Here is a 19,429-nt window from a genome sequence, read left to right as displayed (position 1 = left end):
AAAAAGAAAAAAAAGAAAGTCTGGATATGGACTGGGGTTGTGGCTCAGCAGTAGAGCACTTTCCTGGCATATGTGAGGCACTGGGTTCAATACTCAGCACCACATACAAATAAATAAATAAAATTAAGTTATTGTGTCCATCTACAACTAAAAAAAATTAAAGTCTGATTATATTGCTTCCTCAAAAAAGCAAGCAATAAGAACATTTTCAGAAAGTAAGGAATATGAATGGACTTGAGTATAAACTAAACTTGGTGATATATCAAGGCTACATTTCTTACATGTGATAATGGCATTGTGGCTTTGTAGGAGAATGACCTTGTTTGCAGGAGATTCATGTTGTTTTAGAGGTGAAATACCATGACATCTGCCATTTACTCATCAAAAGAAAGTATTTTATATAAAGAGTGAAATAAAGTAAAGGACACGTGGGAACTTGTTATACTTTAATATTTTAAATTTAAAATTTTTGAGGAGCTGCATGAAGATCAAAATGGGTGATGTATGGTTTGGATATGGTTTGTCTCCCAAAAGTTCATGAGCCAGAAGCTTGGTCCCCAGTGTGGCAGTGTTGAGAGGTGGTGGTGTCTTCAAGAGGTGGAGCCTAGTAGGAGGTTATTAGTCCTTTACAAGGGACTTCTGTTTTGTAGGAATGTATTCCTACCTCTTCAGGATTTCCCACGAAGCAGGTTGTTATAAGCAAGCCTGGCACCTCCCTCTGAATCTCTCCTCCAAGTGCACTGTCACAGTGATGCCATCTACCATAAGGCCCTCACCAAAGCCAAGCAGATATAGGCACCACACACAGACCATACTCTTAAACCTTTATAACTTTGAGCTAAATAAACCTCTTTTCTTTATAAATCATAAGCCTCAAGTATTTTGTTATACCAACATAAAACAGACCAAAAGAAATGAGTGACTAGGCTTGAAAGATGAAGACAACAAGGCTCAATATCTCTCAAAGGATTGACCTGATGAGGAAACCACTTTCATCACCCCTAAGTGTTAGATTCTACAGCTTACACCTCTGATACTGCTGGTGGAGGTTACTGAATGCCACCGCCACCTATGTCCACTGTCATTACTTCCCCACGAACTCAGTCTTACTCTGGTTGTACTAGAATTAATATTGTGAACCTGCTCAGCTAAGGATAAGATCAAGACATAGCAGCAGGTAGGGAATTAGGGGATGGGGACTTCCAATCAATCTCATTCTGAAACAACCAGATGTCCTTTTCACCCTTAAGATACTTCATCCAGGGTAAAGAAATGCGGTCAAGTCTGTTTGAAATCTCAAGCTACAGAATTTCAATACATCTTTAGATGAGGGGTGGAAAACAAGGAAATGAAAGGTTAATAAAATCTACTTTTTTCAATATCTCCATTTCAAGAGAAGTTTTCATATGTATCAACAGAGCTATCACCCCCTTTATCCAGAGATCTCTGAATTAACTAAAGTTTTTCTAGACTTGACATCTTAAATCTGATGCAATAATATAATGCAGTAGCTCTGATCTAAACATTTTAAAGGTTCAAAAGACACTTAAGAAGAACTTTCAGAGAAACCCAAGTTTGGATTAACAGCACTGCTGGTCAGCATTGTGCATGTACACCAACGAAAAGAGAACATATTAAAAAGATGTCCTAAAAAGCCAACGTAGCATATCCATAATAGTGTTAATTATCACATTAATCCTTCCTGGTGCAAATGTGATAAGAGAAGTTAAGGGCGAAGAAATTCACAAATTGAAACTCCCTGGGGCCGGGTGCACTCCTATAATTCCAGAAGCTCTGGATGCTGAGACAGGGAGATCACAAGTTCAAAGCCAGCCTCAGCAAAAGTGAGGCACTGAGCAATTCAGTGAGTCCCTGTCTCTAAATAAAACACAAAATAGGTCTGGGGATATGGCTCAGTGGCAGAGTGCCCCTGAGTTCTATCCCTAGTACCTCCACACACACACTAAATAAAAGGGGAGCTGGGAATATGGCTAAGTGGTTAAATACCCTTGGGTTCAATTTCTGGTAGCAAAAAAACAAAGAAGAAGGAGGAGGAGGAGGAGGAGGAGGAGGAGGAGGAGGACAAGAAAGGAAGGAAGGAAAGAAAAGGAAAGAAGGAAGGAAGGAAGGAAGGAAGGAAGGAAGGAAGGAAGGAAGGAAGGAAGGAAGGAAGAAAAGTGAGACTACTTCTGAATATTCTATGGAACTTTTACAAATTCCTCCTTCAGGGTGCTGTATGGGACACCACACTCTCAGAAGGATGATTGGGATTTTAAGCACTCCTAGCTGAAGAAAGAATTCTAATATGAAAATCTATCACCCCATTTTTATGGGTTTAGGGGCCCTGTATGAGGAAGCAGGAAAACAAAAGATCTTTGGAAAATGCGCAAACTCTACAGTCAGACAGACCTGAATTTAATTTCTACTTATTGCATTTACCAGAGTGTGGTCTTGGGTAATTTGCTCAATGTTTTTGGATCCTCGGTTTCTCAACTTATAAAATGGACTTGAAGTTGGGGCTTAAAAGGTCTCAACTCACAGCATTGTGGGGTTATTAAATGAAAGATCGTCATGGAAAGTTCTTAGTGCTGCACCTGACATAGAGGAATCCTAAGTAAAGAGCAGCTACAGTTAAATGAGGAAATTTTCAAATAGACAATGAAGAGCGGAGACATGAATTTCCTCCAGACTTAATGAGAACCATTTTGGCTACTAGACTGACCGACATGTAAATAAGTTCTAACTCTCTCAAAATAACCCCCTTCAACGGAAAGTCACCTCTGTGTCTAAACTGAACAAAGTATACCCCTTTCACAGGCTGCCCCTTCCTCTTCCTCTGTAGGCTCTGTTCTGAGTCATCACCTATCCAAGAAAATACCAAAGAAAAGGATATTCAGGCAGGTCTTTTTCCAAAAAATAAGTTTAATTGATATTTATTAAATATCAAGGATGTGCCAGCCACAGTGCTGGACACCAAGGGATACAGAAGTGAATAAATACTGCCCACCAGCTTTGCCCTCAAGGAGCTTCCAGCCTCATAGGACCAACAAGTGAACAGAAAAATTCTGAGTGTGGAACAGCAGTCTACTGTGAGAAAAAAAAAATCCTAAATTATATAGAGTCTGTGAGACACAAGCTATAATCATGTTTCTAGCATTTAAACTGGTCTTCAATTTACTTCTTTTCCTTAAGAATAAACACGCAGCAAGTGGGTGCTCACAGCTGCAGACGTGTTTTGCAGGGTGCTGCTGGCCTGGGCTGCCTTGAAGTTCCCAGTGAGGACGCATTGATGGACCCTCCCCTGGAGAAGGTGGTCCACAGGGGAGCAGCAGCTGTTCCCACAATGAGCCTAGTATTTGAAGTTGTGCTCTACTTTCCCTAAAAACCCACTCTTATTGTAGACTTCTAAGAGAAGCTGTAGAATATAATGGTTCAGGGAAGTACACACCGTCAGATGGATTGAGTTTAATAAATTGAGTTGAATCCCATCTTCATCACTTACTTCATGTGACCTTGGACAAGTTAGTTAAACTCCATGTGGCTAAGTGGTTAAATATACCCCTGGGTTCAATCCCTGGTACCAAAAAGAAGAAGGAGAAGGAGGAGGAGGAGGAAGAAGAGGAGGAGGAGGAGGAGGAGGAAAAGGAGGAAAGAAAGGAAGAAAGTAAGACTCCTTTCTCACTTCTGAATACTCTATGGATCTTTTATAAATTCACACTTGTTAGACAGGATTGATAGTAATTGCACCTACCTCGTAGGGTTGACGAGATCTTCCATGAAATATTCCCAGTAAATGTTATTTTAGTTCTTTTCCTTTATAATATACAGTTGGAAGATAAAAATCCAATGGACAATCCATGAAGGATAGTTATATCACAACTCCAAGCCTGCCAAGCTGTTTCCATGGGTGTCTTAATTACATAAAGCTCTCACACCTGTAGTCCACTGCAAGTATCCTCAAATTGTGGGCCTGGGAAGAGCATCAACTGAGCATTTGTTAGAAAGGCAAATTCGCAGACCCACTCTAGCTCCACAGAGTCAGAAATTCCTGGGATGAGCCCAGAAACTCAGGTTTTAATGAACCATCCTGGTGATTCTGATATTCACTAAAGTTGGAGAACCAGCAGCCCAATGTTTAAGATCAAAGGCCCTGAAAATAGCCTGTGTGGGTTCAAATCCAAGCTCTGCCACTATTCAGCTGTGTAAACTTCAACAAGCTGCTTAACCTCTCTATCCCTCAATTTCCTACCTAATAAATAAATAAATAAACAAACAAATAATTTTAAATAGAGAGATATAAACTACTTTCTATATCACTGTTAGGTTATTGTTAGAATTTAGTGAGTTGAGCAGGACTTCCACTCGTGCATGAGGCAAGCGGAGCCGGAGACGAAACCAGAGGCCAAACTCCGGATCTGACAAGATAGCCAGGCTGCCCTACAGGATCATCAAGGAAACCCAGCATTTTCTGGCAGAACCAGATCCTGGCATGAAAGCAGAACCATATGAGAGCAACGCCTGTTATTTTCTTATACTCAAATTGCTGGCCCCCAGGTTTCCCCCTTTGAGGGAGGGACTTTTAAGCTTGAACTACTCCTTCCAGAACAATACCCAATGGCAGCACCTAAAGTACATTTCATGACCAAAATTTATCATCCTAATGTAGACAAGTTGGGAAGAATATGTCTGATATTTAGACAGTATATTTTGGAGATAGAAGCCCAGTGGATTTGGATTTGGGCAGAGAACGTGGATTTCCCCAGAACGTGATTGTAGACGGCTGGTGTGAGTTCGGGAATAAAGAGTTGCTGTTTGAATCTACAAGCTGTGTGGTGGCTCGTGATTGTGTGCCCAGCCAGACTGCGGCATTTGTGCCCAGCCAGACTGTGGCAGAAAGATAAGTGGTCTCCAGCACTGCAGATCCGAACAGTTCTGCTATGGATCCAGGCTTTGTTAAGTGCCCCTAATCCAGATGATCCGTTAGCAAATGATGCAGCGGAGCAGTGGAAGACCAACCAAGACCAAGCCACAGAAACAGCTAGAGCATGGACTAGTCTATATGATATGAATAATATTCAAATCCATCTGATCATCAAGTGTGCTTCACTTCTCCTGTTCTGCCAAGACGTCTTCCTTTTTTGTTTGCATTTAATGGACACAGTCTTAATAGAAACATTACAAAATGAAAGCTCAGACATCTTCAGTTCTTTGGTGATTAAATGCACATTAGCAAATCTTTGCTTTGTCCTGATTTACTGTTGTAAAGCTTGAGCCAAGGGCTGGGTTGTAGCTCAGTGGTTGAGTGCTTGCCTCACATATGTGAGGCACTGGGTTCAATCCTCAGCACCACATAAGAAAACAAATACATAAACAAAGATATGGTGTCCATCTACACCTAAAAAAAATGTTTAAAACAAAAAAAAAACATAAGCCGTGGCTAGAAGTTGGATTATTGCAAAATGTTTAAAAGCAGTGGCTCTCTGCTTATAAAAGCCCCCATCATGGCTTAAGTATAAAGCACTGTGAATGAAGGTAGCTGTCAGGGTTAGCTGCCAGGAGTAAGTGTGTTTTGTTTTGTTTTTGTTTTTGTTTTGAGGGGAAAGGTAGTTTTATTTTAATTTTATGGGCTCCTTTCTCCCCCCTTTATAGTGAACTAATTGCATTGGTTAAAAGCAGCTAACCAGTTCTTTAGAATATGCACTGTAGTCAAGTCTAACTTCATTTAGATTCTGTAGATGGACAAGCTTGATTGTTTGAATCAAAATGGGAACATTAAACAAACAAACATCACAGCCCTCACTAATAACATTGTGATTTTGCTGTCAGGTATAGATTCCCCCCTTCAAAAATAAAAGAAAAAAAAACTTGCAATCATTTTGTATGGCTTGTCTGGAAATTTCCGTAAGTCTTATGTTTTTCTAAAATATTTTTTGTTATTCTTTCAAAAAAAAGAAATAAGTGAGTTAGATAGTACCTTTTCTCAGTCAGGGTCCAATTAGGAGATGGAAACCAGAATCAGTTATTTTAACAGACAGCATTTAATATAGAGAATGTTCAGGTAATAATTGTTAACTCTGTAACTGAAAAAGCAAAAAAAAAAAGAAGAAGAAGAAGAAGGATAAAACACCAAGTTATTGCAATAGTAACAATTGCAGGAAGCAGCTTATAGGGATGGGGGAACAAAGGGAAGAAATTGAAATTATTGAAACTTAGAAATTCAGAAGAGATTCTGGTGCATGGGATTGGGGTCAGACATGTGAGGAGGAGGTACCAGCTGGCTATTGCTGGTGTCATTTTGAAGATGTGAAGTGACCGGCCTTTGCAAACTGTAACTGCCTCTGCCAGTGAAGTAGCACCATTGTAGCAGCATTGCTGGTTGATGACAACAGGAATAAGAAACCAACCAGAAACTGACTCCTCCCTTTTTCAACTAGCCCTGCAGTCTCCCTTTGTCATTTACTTAAGAGGCTAACAGGAAGAGGGTGGCAAAGAAGTGTAATTTGTAGAGTCCTAACCCTAACCCTCACAAAGCCAAATGTGGAAGAGTGAGATGATAGCGTAATAACTATAAACAGAAACTTATTGAGCACAAGACATTTGGTAATTGCTAGAGATGCAACACTGGAGTTCACACGGTCCAGTTTCAAAGATCTCAACTAATATCTCAGAACCTAGACAAGCAATGACAATGCAGAGTAAGTGCAACAATAGGAGTCATACCAGATATTTGGGGAGCCTAAAATAGGTGAACTTGACTTAGACTTGAGGAAGTTAGAGAAAGCTTTCAAGGAGGAAATAACATCCAAGTTGAAAGCTTAAAAATAGGACATTAGCAAACATGCTAAACAAAAGGGCTCACAAGAACAAAGACCTACAGATGAGGGAACAAAGAGCATCCAAAGAACTAAAGAAAGATGATAATGGCATGAAAGTTGAAGTGGCCAACAGGTAAAGCTAAAGAAGGGTCAGCAGAACTATGTCCCCAAGAGAAGTGTGAACCACAGCACCCTGAACAGTAACTGGAGGGTAGTGTACAACCACTAGCCTTTTTTTAAAACCCAATTGACAATCATGTGTGCTTTAAGATCGGCTCCAGATGCCACAAGAAAGATTGCTTGAGTGAAGTAAGACAGGAGGTGGGGAAATCGGAAAACAGCTTCCTGTTGACCAGATCTGAAAATGGCTTCCTGTTGGCCAACCCAGTAAGAGATGATGGAGGTCTGATACAGGAAAGTGGCCTAGGAATGGAGAATGTGAATGGACTCAAGGAATACTAAAAAGGTAGAGCCAACAGGATTTGGTAAAGGACTAGAGGCAGGCAGTAAGGAACAAGGTAGAAATAAAACTGAGAGGAATCAAGAAAAATGCCCAAGTTTCTACTTTGGGAAACTGAACAGATGTTGCTATCCTCTACTGGGATGGGGTGGCAGGAAACAGAGTAGGTTTAAGGAAGGAGATGATGGGTTGAATGTAGACAGGTTGAGTGTAAAGTGTACAAGGGCCATTCTTAGGGAGAGGAACTGTAGGTGATTAGATTCTCTGCAAACCTAGCTTGGCTTAAATGCCCTCCTCAAAAAAAGAAAAAGAAAGAAAAGAGGAAAAAAAATCCTGTTGATATTTAATGCCATTGTAAGGTATTTAAGAGATGGGACCATATGGAACCTTGGGAAGTGATTGGGACATGAGAGTTTTGCCTTCATGAATGGTTTAATCCATTCTTGAATTAATGAATTATTTATAAAGTAGGCTCGTTATTAAAAAAATAGACTTATTATTGGAATTTTTATTCTTCAAAGGAAAATTCTAAGTTCCACAATAGGAAATCAGATTTCTAAATATGAAAATATATCAGGTTTAATATCAGAAAATATTATAATTAAAACATTTTGATAAGTGGTGATTTTTAATTCAGACATTCCTACACATAAGGCTCTTCTGAGTGAATTTTGACCTGTATTGGGGTGTAGACACTGTACTATTCCACAGTAGTGAAGTGACAGCCTTGGAGGAGGTGAAGTGTTTTCAGGTGTACAGCTAATTTCCACAAAACCAGGGGTGTTGAGCCCTGTAGAAGACCTTGAGTGAAACTGCACCTTTGAGAGTGAGAGAATCAGAGAGCCAGAGCCCAACCCAAAGGAAGTATATCTATTGAGAGAGTTTCAAGAAAACCTCTTCCTCCGGGAAGCATGCATCCATCACCCCATTCCGCCTGGGTAGGTTTGCCTCTCATTTGCTCCCATAGAACTCTGAGCTTCTCTGTCATGGCACTTGACACTCCTTATTGGAAATATCTGTTCAAGTGACCATTTCCCTGCTAGACCTATGCAATGTGAGGGCAGAAACTGTGTCTTGTACATTTGTAAGAACACTCTATTATTAAGAAAGTCACTTTGATACTTACACACAGATAAGCATGCAATTTTATAAAATCATATCCTACTGACATAAGATCCAGCCCCTGAAAAGTCCTTTTTATATATGCCCCAAATAAATGTGACTTTCTCCCTGGTTAACCACTATATTAAGTTTGCCCCATTTTTTAAAAAATCTACCTCCGTGGGGCCCGATTCACATATATATCAATTTAAAAGGTATTCATTGAGTGCATATTCCTGGGAGGCACTGTGCAAAAGGCAGGATATATAGCATTGAACATGATAGACCCAGGCCATCATTGATGTTATAATCTAATGTCCACTGATACCTACTCACCTCCAAAATCCCAGAGATTCTGAACCTATCTCATAAGCATAATATACTTCTGTCTTTGAAAGTATAATACATTTATAAGACAAGCCCATGTTTATTCAGAAACATCTGGAAGTTTGCCATCCAAATTTAAATAACAAGTCTGCTAAAAGTATTTTAATTTTCTCCCGGCTACAGGGAACTGATCAGTCCAAAGGGATCCAGAGCAAGGTACATCCAAGTGTCTCTTGTCTTATTCAAGTACCCACATAGGAGTGTCTCATCCTGATCAGCATCTCAAGATAGCCCAAGGGAGACATTGAGGCCCACCCTCGTACTGCATCATTTGCTGAGGTCTTTTAGCCTGCTTACCTGACACCTGTGTGAATTTAGGAATGGTGCTCCTCTGGACAGACACATAAAAATACATCACTTCCTCCCCATGAGTTGCAACCCCACCTAATGTGCACAGTTTGGTGAGTAGAGTTTAGTTAGGATCTCAATCCAATGTGTCCCCTCAGCATAGTTTCATGCCGAGGCCCCACTGCCAACTCCCTATAAAATGGGTACAAAATATGTCAGTACATGTCCATTACAGATGTTTCAAATTAGCACTCATAAATAGGGAAACCAATTTTCAGAAATTACTAAACTCTATGGAAATTCTAAAATTCCAGCAGCAGCCACAGGAACTTAAAATGTGACTCAAACTCATTGAATTTCTTCCACGATTGCAACTTATTTCCTCCAAATAACTCTGCAGCTCTTCAAAACCTGTGACTTCACCAAGCTCTGAGCAATTCAGAAATGGAAAATGAGCACAGTCTCCAGTTGTGCCGTCTGGGACACAGGCTCTGTGCCTGTCTGGACAAGTATCAAGGTCAGTGTTCCGACAGCCTGCCAAAGTTATCACTAAGGAAATACAGCCCAGGGGCCTTTGAGTCTCACCGAGGTTAAGTTCCCAATAAGTCATTTTGTTTTGTTTTTTTCAAGAACCAAGTCAACAAATACACGTTATATTTTTAAAAAATATAACCACGTTATATTTTTAAAAAATTTTTATTTGTTTTTTTTAATTATACATGAAAGTAGAATGTATTTTGAGATATCATACATACATGGAATATAGCTTCCCATTCTTATGATTGTACATGATATGGCATTACACTGGTTGTGTATTCATATATGAACATAGGAAAGCTATATCTGATTCATTCTATTATCTTTACATATTATATTAATGGTCTAGACTATCTGGGTTCAACTGCTTCCAAATGCATGTAAACCGATAAAATGACTTAGAGCACAAGCATAAAGAAAATACACAATCTTGATCATTTCCCCCATCTCATCTTTTGTCAGCCAGGATAGTCCACCTGACCCTTTAAGATCTAGATAAGACAGGTTCTAATCCCAATTCCACGTCCTGTGGAAAGTCCAGGGCTCTCCAGGAAATTTCTGCAAATGGAGTAGCACAGAATACACTGTACTCACAACTTCTTCAACTCTGATTCCCAGCCTCCCCTGAACTGGGCTCTCCATTCAGGCCCCTAGGTCTGTTCCTTTATCTTGCTCCTGGTATTATGCATATGGCATCTGCCCTTTCGCTTGTGACTCCTGGAAGCCACTGAGGTCACAACTGGCATCATAATGCTGCCCTATACCAGCTCAGACATTCATGTATACAACCTGTTCTCCAAGTCCCTTTGGACACCCAGAACAGCATCTTGCCACCCACACCTGGCCCAGGACACCAGGAATAAATGGGCTATTTTCACCTTCAGCAGAGGCCCTGACTTCTTAGTTTGCTTTAACAACATTCATCCTCTTTGCAGACAGCTGCTGTTTCAAAGAGCCATTTTCTTTTTCTTCTACTTTTCTGATGAATGGGGCAATGTAAATCAGGCACAAGAACCTCTTTCTTCAGCTTGAATAAACAGTGGAAAACTTTTTTACTGCACTCAGGTTTTCCAAACTTAAAGTTCCCAAATTATGAACTGCCAGGTGGTTTGGCCTGACTGGTTTAGAGTTCTAACTACTTAGGTTTAAAACTGAAAGTGTTTTAGCATTTAAATCTTGGTCAGGCCACAGCCTGAGGTCTGACAGGCCCCATTTCATTGATGAGCTCTGTGTTAACAGTCTGTCTCGGGGTACTGCCTTGTCCAGGCTCATGCCACTTGCCCTGTTCTCTCTACTTTCACATCAGAAGCAGAAAAAAGGAAGATTCTAATTTGCTACATTATCTGAAAAAAATAAAAAGGGGCAATTTTTCCTGTGTATGTGTGTATGTATGTGTAAACAGATGTAAATACACATATAAACAGATGTGTATGTGTACATATATACATGTTTGTGTATGTACATCTTCTCTTTTTTTTATTGGTTGTTCAAAACCTTACAAAGCTCTTGACATATCATATTTCATACATTAGATTCAAGTGGGTTATGAACTCCCATTTTTACCCCAAATACAGATTGCAGAATCACATCGGTTACACATCCACATTTTTACATAATGCCCTATTAGTAACTGTTGTATTCTGCTACCTTTCCTATCCTCTACTATCCCCCCTCCCCTCCCCTCCCATCTTCTCTCTCTACCCCATCTACTGTAATTCACTTCTCTCCTTGTTTTTTTTCCCATTCCCCTCACAACCTCTTATATGTAATTTTGTATAACAATGAGGGTCTCCTTCCATTTCCATGCAATTTCCCTTTTCTCTCCCTTTCCCTCCCACCTCATGTCTCTGTTTAATGTTAATCTTTTCCTCCTGCTCTTCCTCCCTGCTCTGTTCTTAGTGGCTGTCATTATATCAAAGAAGACATTTGGCATTTGTTTTTTAGGGATTGGCTAGCTTCACTTAGCATAATCTGCTCTAGTGCCATCCATTTCCCTGCAAATTCCATGATTTTGTCATTTTTTAGTGCTGCTTAATACTCCATTGTGTAATAAATGCCACATTTTTTTTTATCCATTCATCTATTGAAGGGCATCTGGGTTGGTTCCACAGTCTAGCTATTGTGAATTGTGCTGCTATGAACATCGATGTGGCAGTATCCCTGTAGTATGCTCTTTTAAGGTCTTCAGGGAATAGTCCGAGAAGGGCAATAGCTGGGTCAAATGGTGGCTCCATTCCCAGCTTTCCCAGGAATCTCCATACTGCTTTCCAAATTGGCCGCACCAATTTGCAGTCCCACCAGCAATGTACAAGTGTATCCTTTTCCCCACATCCTCGCCAGCACTTGTTGTTGTTTGACTTCATAATGGCTGCCAATCTTACTGGAGTGAGATGGTATCTTAGGGGGAGTTTTTATTTGCATTTCTCTGACTGCTAGAGATGGTGAGCATTTTTTCATGTACTTGTTGATTGATTGTATGTCCTCCTCTGAGAAGTGTCTGTTCAGGTCCTTGGCCCATTTGTTGATTGGGTTATTTGTTATCTTATTGCTTAATTTTTTGAGTTCTTTGTATACTCTGGATATTAGGGCTCTATCTGAAGTGTGAGGAGTAAAAATTTGTTCCCAGGATGTAGGCTCCCTATTTACCTCTCTTATTGTTTCTCTTGCTGAGAAAAAACTTTTTAGTTTGAGTAAGTCCCATTTGTTGATTCTTGTTATTAACTCTTGTGCTATGGGCATCCTATTAAGGAATTTGGAGCCCGACCCCACAATATGTAGATCGGAGCCAACTTTTTCTTCTATCAGACGCAGAGTCTCTGATTTGATATCAAGCTCCTTGATCCATTTTGAGTTAACTTTTGTGCATGGCGAGAGAAGGGAATTCAGTTTCATTTTGTTGCATATGGATTTCCAGTTTTCCCAGCACCATTTGTTGAAGATGCTATCCTTCCTCCATTGCATGCTTTTAGCCCCTTTATCAAATATAAGATAGTTGTAACTTTGTGGATTAGTCTCTGTGTCCTCTATTCTGTGCCATTGGTCCACCTGCCTGTTTTGGTACCAGTACCATGCTGTTTTTGTTACTATTGCTCTGTAATATAGTTTGAAATCTGGTATCGCTATGCCGCCTGATTCACACTTCCTGCTTAGAGTTGCTTTTGTGTACATCTTCTCATAGACTCCTAGAGCTCATCATAGCAATGCTCACCCTTACTATATACTAAAATCACTGAAGAGCTTTTGTAGAAAAACTGATTCCAGCACTCCTTCCCAAGCCAGTTGTATTCTTCTCTCTAGAGATAGATCCTTGGCATCTGAATTTATTTTGTATGAGTATTCTGTAAACTTCCAAGGAGATTCTTATGCATATATATAGTTGAGGACTAGTTAGAGCTCCTCCAAGACCTTGCTACTCAGGTCTGACCAGAAGCAACAGCATCCTGGGTGATGCAGAATCTCAGATCCCACCCCAGAGCTACTGAAGAAGAATCTTAGTAAGATCCCATGTAATCTATGTGCATGTTACAATTTGGAAGCGCTGACCTACTTACTCGCTGTTTGACAGATGAGGCCATGAGAGGCTGAGGGACTTCAGAAGTCATGTTGTTTAATGGAGACTCAAATGGGACCAGAGCCCAGACCTCTTTACTGCCAGATCCTTTATTTCTGTTATATTATTATTTTTCAGATCTAGCCAGTGATTAGATGTTCCTCAAATTATTACTATCTTTCTCAAGCATTTCACAGCTCTCTCTGACTTGCCCAATTTTTAAAGTATCTCATTTTAAGAAATTTAAGATGATCAGAGGTTTCCTTTTCTGCTGGAAGAGAACAAAATGATTAGATGATATGACCAAACAAATTATTTATTATTATTTTTATTTTATTTTATTTTTTATTATTTATTTATTTGGAGAAAGATTAATGGAGCAGCTTTGGAGAAAAGATGGAAGATGTTTAAAGAAATAACTGCCACCTGATTTGTGGAGCAAGAGGTTGCAAGAACCGTGACTAGTATTGATAGAACAGAGATTGCCTCCAAACTAGCAAGTCTGATTCTTGTGACAAATCAGAGCTCAGCATGCACAAGACATCATGCCTCCATTTCAGACTTGAGGAGGAGCTCCCAAAATACGGGGAAGCTGATTGTAGGCTTGCAGATTCCATAGGTGCATTCTTGTAAGAACAGTCCAATTTCATTAGCACAGATTATGGGAATGAAAAAAATCCTATAGAACATATAATCCAAAGTTTTGCAGTCAGAGAAGCCCACTATATCAGTATGGGATCAGTCCACGCTTGTACAGCCCCAAGAACTTGAGGAAGTCCCCGCCACCAGGTTCCATCTGTGCCACTAATCTTCCATCTGCACCCTGTACAGCTACTTTTAGCCTTCATACCCACCCCCAGAATCACAGAACCCCATAGGGAAGGAAACTCCTTCACAACTTTTCTGTTGACAGCCTTCATTTTGAATCAGACTCCTTGGCCCATTCTTCACACTTTATTCCATTCTGCTTACACTGCTTGTTTTGGGAATGATTTTGGTTCTCCACCCTGGCCACATGGCCTCAAGTTGCTTCAGGAAAACAGCCTCTCCCCTCACTGGCTGCAATCCTCCTCCACTGAATACCCCTTAGATAGAAAAATCCCTAGTCCTGAGAATGGCTTCAGGCCACCAGAAATCCCCAGTCCAGTCCAGCAGCACCCACCCCTCTGTGGCTTTCTGGTCCTAGCCCTTTAAAATCTCAGAATAACTCTCAGCATTACTATAACCCCAAGGTTGCTGACCCTAAGAAGAAAGGCCTCTTCCTCAAATTATTATTATCTTTCTCAAGCTTTGAACCAAGAACGGATCACTGTTACCGCAATGATCCAACCCACTCCCAGTCCTGATGTCTTTGCTGGGGCATTTTCCTGGCATATTAATGCAGCTGCTTCGCCTCTCCATGAAATTTGTAATATCATGACTCTGATTCTCAGGAGAGGCAGGATGAGTGTTGTTTTGGTTCCCTGCCTGATGAAAGTGACCCACATCCAAGGACACATTCCTTATGTGATATGCACTGCCTCTCCAGTTATCTCAAACGAGCTCAAATAGCACAAAAGTCTTCTGCTAATGTCAAGGGTTACCAAAAGAGACCCTTCTGCAATGCAAAGACACCATGCTAGCAGGGAAAATGCCCCTCTATAAAGACATGCAGAAACTATTTTCCAGCCCTTTGGGTTCTTGCTCTCAGGAAGCCAGCTGGAAGCCAGCCCCAGGTTAGGGCCACACCAGAAAAGGAGGCAGCAGCTGTTCCAGGATAATTAAAGTCAGGCAAAGTACAGAGGGGGCCAGGAGCCTGATGGGAGAGGCAGTTGGGGTCAGACAGGACAGGAATCAGCACAGGGCTTTAAAATACCCATTAGATGCCATCGGACAGGAATGGCCCATCTAACCGCTGTCCAAAGGTGAGAAAACTCTGAGTATAGAGTTATAAAAAATCATCCTTCACAGAGCAGCACCACCAAATCCACTCTCTTACTCCCAAATCCTTCTATGGAGGCTCCTCCAAGGAGGCTGAAAAATCCCTATGTCTCTTGTTATCAGATGACTTAACTAACAGGTAACATATTGAATGATTGAATGAATGAATGAATGAATGAATGAATGAATAAGAGAAGGGAAAATTCTATGGGTAGAAGCAGAGGTAACAATCTAGTTTGAGAACAGATTGATTTATTTAACTGTGTCTGAGAATCACACTGACAGCTGAATTTCCGGAATGCCCAACATGGCTAGAGGCATGATGTTTATGAGCTGGTACGCAGGATCAGAGTAGTAATAATAACAGTGATCATTTGTCAGAGAGGTGCTGTCATGTACCAAGAGTTATGCTATGTGTTGTGTTATCAGAAATCTTGCTGCTATGGAGTACCAAAACTGAAACCAAACTGACAGGTTGGATATTAACCTTGACCCAATTTCACTTGAAATAAGCTTTTTGCTTTAAAGCATTGGATTTCTCTAAAAAGCCTAGATCCTCCAGGGTTTATAGAGATGAAAAAAGAAAGGCAAGATAAGCTTTGCATTTTACTATGCCAGTGAAGTATATTGGGACATTGACCAAAAGCCAAAAAACTACCTTCATAGTGATCAAAACCTTGAACACAAACCACTGTGAAAAGGTAATTATTTCATAGATGGAGATTAATGTTCACAATGGTTAAACATCTTGCCCAAGGTCATTAAGTCAGGAAGTAACAGAGATAGAATTTGAACTCAAATGTCTCTGATCCCAAAGCCCATGTGTTTTCTACCATCCCATGCTGACCAAAGCCATTGTCATCTATCACTATTTGTTATTTGACTCTGGTGCTAGAGGAGGAAATGGAAGTTATAAATATAGAATGATGTCCCAGAATTTATCATCACTGGGCTGTGTGTGGTGGCACATACCTGTAATCCCAGTGGCTTGGGAAGTTGAAGCAGGAGGATCACGAGACCAGAGCCAGCCTCAGCAACTTAGCAAGGCCCTAAGCAACTCAGCAAGACCCAGTCTTTAAATAAAATACAAAAAAGAGCTGGGGATGTGGCTCAATGGTTAAGTGCTCCTAGGTTCAATCCCTTGTACAAAAAAAGAGAAAAAGAAGAAGAATTTCTCATCACTTCTGTGACTCACAGTGCCTCATTCAAGTCACCTTGGATTGTTTATTAGTTGGGTGTACACTAGACATTTTCAGTCCTGGGAGGTCTTGAAGGCTCCAGTGCAGGCAGGTGCTCTGACCATGAGGAGGGACGTCTCCACCTAGGTCCCCCGCACTGAAGAGGTTGTCACTTGCTATACTTATTGAAGGGTAGGGTGCTTAACGTATTGATTGCCCTTCTTGCCATTCTAACAGGATTTTCTTGAGGAAGGGATACCTAAGCCTGGAGTAATTTCCTTCTCCTTTTATCTCCTAACTTCAGAGAAGACAAAGCAAAGCACTTTTAGTATCTGGCTTCCCCTGACCCTGAAGGTTTTGCCTTCTTCCCAGATAACACACTAACAGGGGCAGAGACCCCCTCATTGGGAGGAAATCCCACCTTGAAGTCACATCCTCCCCTATGACCAAGCTGTAGAACCCTGTGATTTCACTCTGAGCTCTTCTAACTCAGGGCTACATGATGCCTACAGAGATCACCTGCTAATTATTGAGTGTTGTTCTTTCTTCATTTACTCTGTTAGTATTATTGATGTGATGTATTATATCTGCCCATTATAATTCCAGGTACCAGAAATACTTCAATAAACAAGATGGAAAAGTCTATGTCTCCAGAAAATTTAGACTGTGGCAAAAGGGATAGAAAATAAACTAAGTAAACACATAGTTAATTTAAATTTGTGCCAAGTGCTGTGGGTAAAAGAATAAGGCGATCAGGTAGAGAGTAAGGGAGGTTGCAGGAGGGGTCACTCTACAAAGAGTGCTCAGGAAAAGCCCCCCCCCATGGAGATTATTTGAGCAAAGAGCTGAAGATTGAAGAGGATCCAGCATTGTAAGAGTTGGCGAAAGAACCATCTAGGCAGAGAGAACAGTAAGTGCAAATTCCCTGAGGTAGGCAAAAGACAGACATTTAAGAAAGAGTGACTGCAGCATAGTTAGCATGAATGGATGTTGTTAATATAAACTTAAAGAGAAAGACAGGGACTAGATCAGAAAGGCTACTATAGGCCAGGGTTAGGAATTTTAATTTTCTTCTATATAAAATGGGAAATAATAGAGGATTTAAGTAGGGAAGTGCCATCAGATATGTTTCAAAACTCATTCTGGTGATGTAGAAAAAAGATTAAACAAGACAAGCATGAAAGAAAGGAGATCAGATAGAGGATTTGGCAGATGTCCAGGTAAAATAGTGTAATGACTTAGAGTAAGAGATGGCAAGAGAGATGGAGAGAAGAGGATGAACTAAGGATACACTTCAGAGAGAGCCAACAAGACTTGGTTTAGCGCTGGATGCAGAAAATGAGGCAAAGGAAAATCCAAAGCAGCTCCTAGCTTTGGGGTTTAAGCAAGTGGTTGGAAGGTGATGCTCTTTGTTATTATGGGAAACTCCATTTGCTATCCAAATGGAATTGCCAGTAGCAACTGGATTTGTGATTCTGGGGCTCAGAGAAAATTTGGGGCTAACAGTACACATTTGGAGCACATACCTTTACATGTTGAGGAAAAAAAAATAACGTATCAAGAGGGTTCAAACAAAGGAGGGGAGAAGACTCAGGACAGACCTTGGGGCACAACTTTATTTAGAGGTTGGCTGGCAGAAGGAAAAGCCAGCCTTAATGATACATTGAGCAAGAGGAATGCACGCAGTATAATCACAAAACCACCTTATTCTTTTCTCTCAATGCCCGTTCAGACTGTCCCATGCTGAAATGGATTGTTTCTTGTTCCTTGAGCAAAACCAAAGACAATTTTGTGAGTTTTCTGAACATTCTTAAATAATAAAAAGCCACTGTTCATTGCTGATCAGACACAGGCACATTTAAAAGCCTCATTTCAGTCTTAGGAATGATCCAGGTTAATAAGAAAATCTTCCAAATCCATGGCAAGTTGAGGCTCTTCCCTCCCCCAGTCTGGAGCCAGTGGCTCTTCTCTATCTCACCTGAAACGTGAAGTCCCCTTTCCCAATTCCATAGGCCACCTCTGGTTCCTCTGGGACAGAAGGCCAGTGTGAAGGAGGAAAAGGTATGGGAAAGGAAAGCTCTGATTTGCCTAGTCTTGTTGTGAACTAATCAGAGCTCCCTGGGCTCCACAGATGTCTAGAGCTTATTCTTTCTCTCATGAGACAATATGATAGTTTCTTCAGACTCCACCATCTCAGCAAATCTTGCAGGGGCAGCTCACTTACTAGAAATAAATGCATCATGGTCACTTATAATTCCTCCTTCACGATTCTAGAAACTAATGGGAAATCTCCATCATTTTTGTAGTTAGTTTAGGTGTTGTTCTCCAAGAAGACCTCTTTGGCAGGATCTAAAAGACCCACATGCCTACTCCCTATCTATATTTTATCTCCATTGGAAGCACTCAAGAATCATTTGCCAAAAGTGTGGAAGAACATCCAACATAGCACCAACTCTTCCCCCTGCCATCAGAACAGCCAGCAAGCCACATTCACAGTCCACCATGCTTTACTCACCAATGATCCCCAGCAAAGCCCGTTTCCCTAAACTGGCAGGGAGACACAAGCATCCCACACTGTCTCCCTACTGTGGGGAAAAGCTTATATTACAGACCTCTCTAAAGAAATATCCTTCCCAATTTCTCATGCACTTTGATCTCTAAACTCTTTTATAAGCTGGGGATATATTTAATCAACTAAGGGAAATACAACCCATTCCAGGTCTTTTTTCCCTGATCTACTCCTCATTTCAAAAGATGGACATCTTTTGCTCCCATTGGGCTGGGAAGCCAAAGATCAGGATAAAATAGGATAAGTCTTGGTTCAAAATCCTGCAACCCAGGCTGGGGCTGTAGCTTAGTAGCAGAGCACTTGACTAGCCTGTGGGAGGCTCTGGGTTCAGTCTCCAGGACTATATATATAAAAAAAAAAAAAAAGTAAACAACCAACAAACAATTCTGTGCCCCCAACCCAGAAAACTGAGAAACAGCAACCAGAGGGGAAAATAAAACCAGGAGGATATGTTATGGGAAGAGACACAAGGTGCTCAGTTATGTCAAATATTGCTAAAAGAAGGAACATGATGAAAGACAAAGAAGCCCATTGGGGTGCTTCTAGTTTCATTTCTGTATCGTGTTGGGAACGATAGTTAAACTGAAATGCTGAATACTTCTGTTCTCCCTTTCTTCCTTGCAA

The 19,429-nt window shown here is 40.7% G+C and overlaps 1 pseudogene; it reads left to right on the top strand.

Moving 5' to 3' along the window:
* Positions 1 to 2,382: 2,382 nt before the first annotated feature.
* On the top strand, positions 2,383 to 7,277 carry LOC124105426 (ubiquitin-conjugating enzyme E2 N-like; annotated as a pseudogene).
* The last annotated feature ends 12,152 nt before the right edge of the window (positions 7,278 to 19,429 follow it).

This window comes from Marmota monax, unplaced genomic scaffold (assembly GCF_021218885.2).
Source record: "Marmota monax isolate L192 unplaced genomic scaffold, Marmota_monax_Labrador192_F-V1.1 WCK01_AAM20220418_F8-fsc00100, whole genome shotgun sequence".
NCBI lineage: Eukaryota > Metazoa > Chordata > Mammalia > Rodentia > Sciuridae > Marmota > Marmota monax.
The sequence above is the reverse complement of the archived record's forward strand: the minus strand, read 5'-3'. Positions and strand labels throughout refer to the sequence as shown.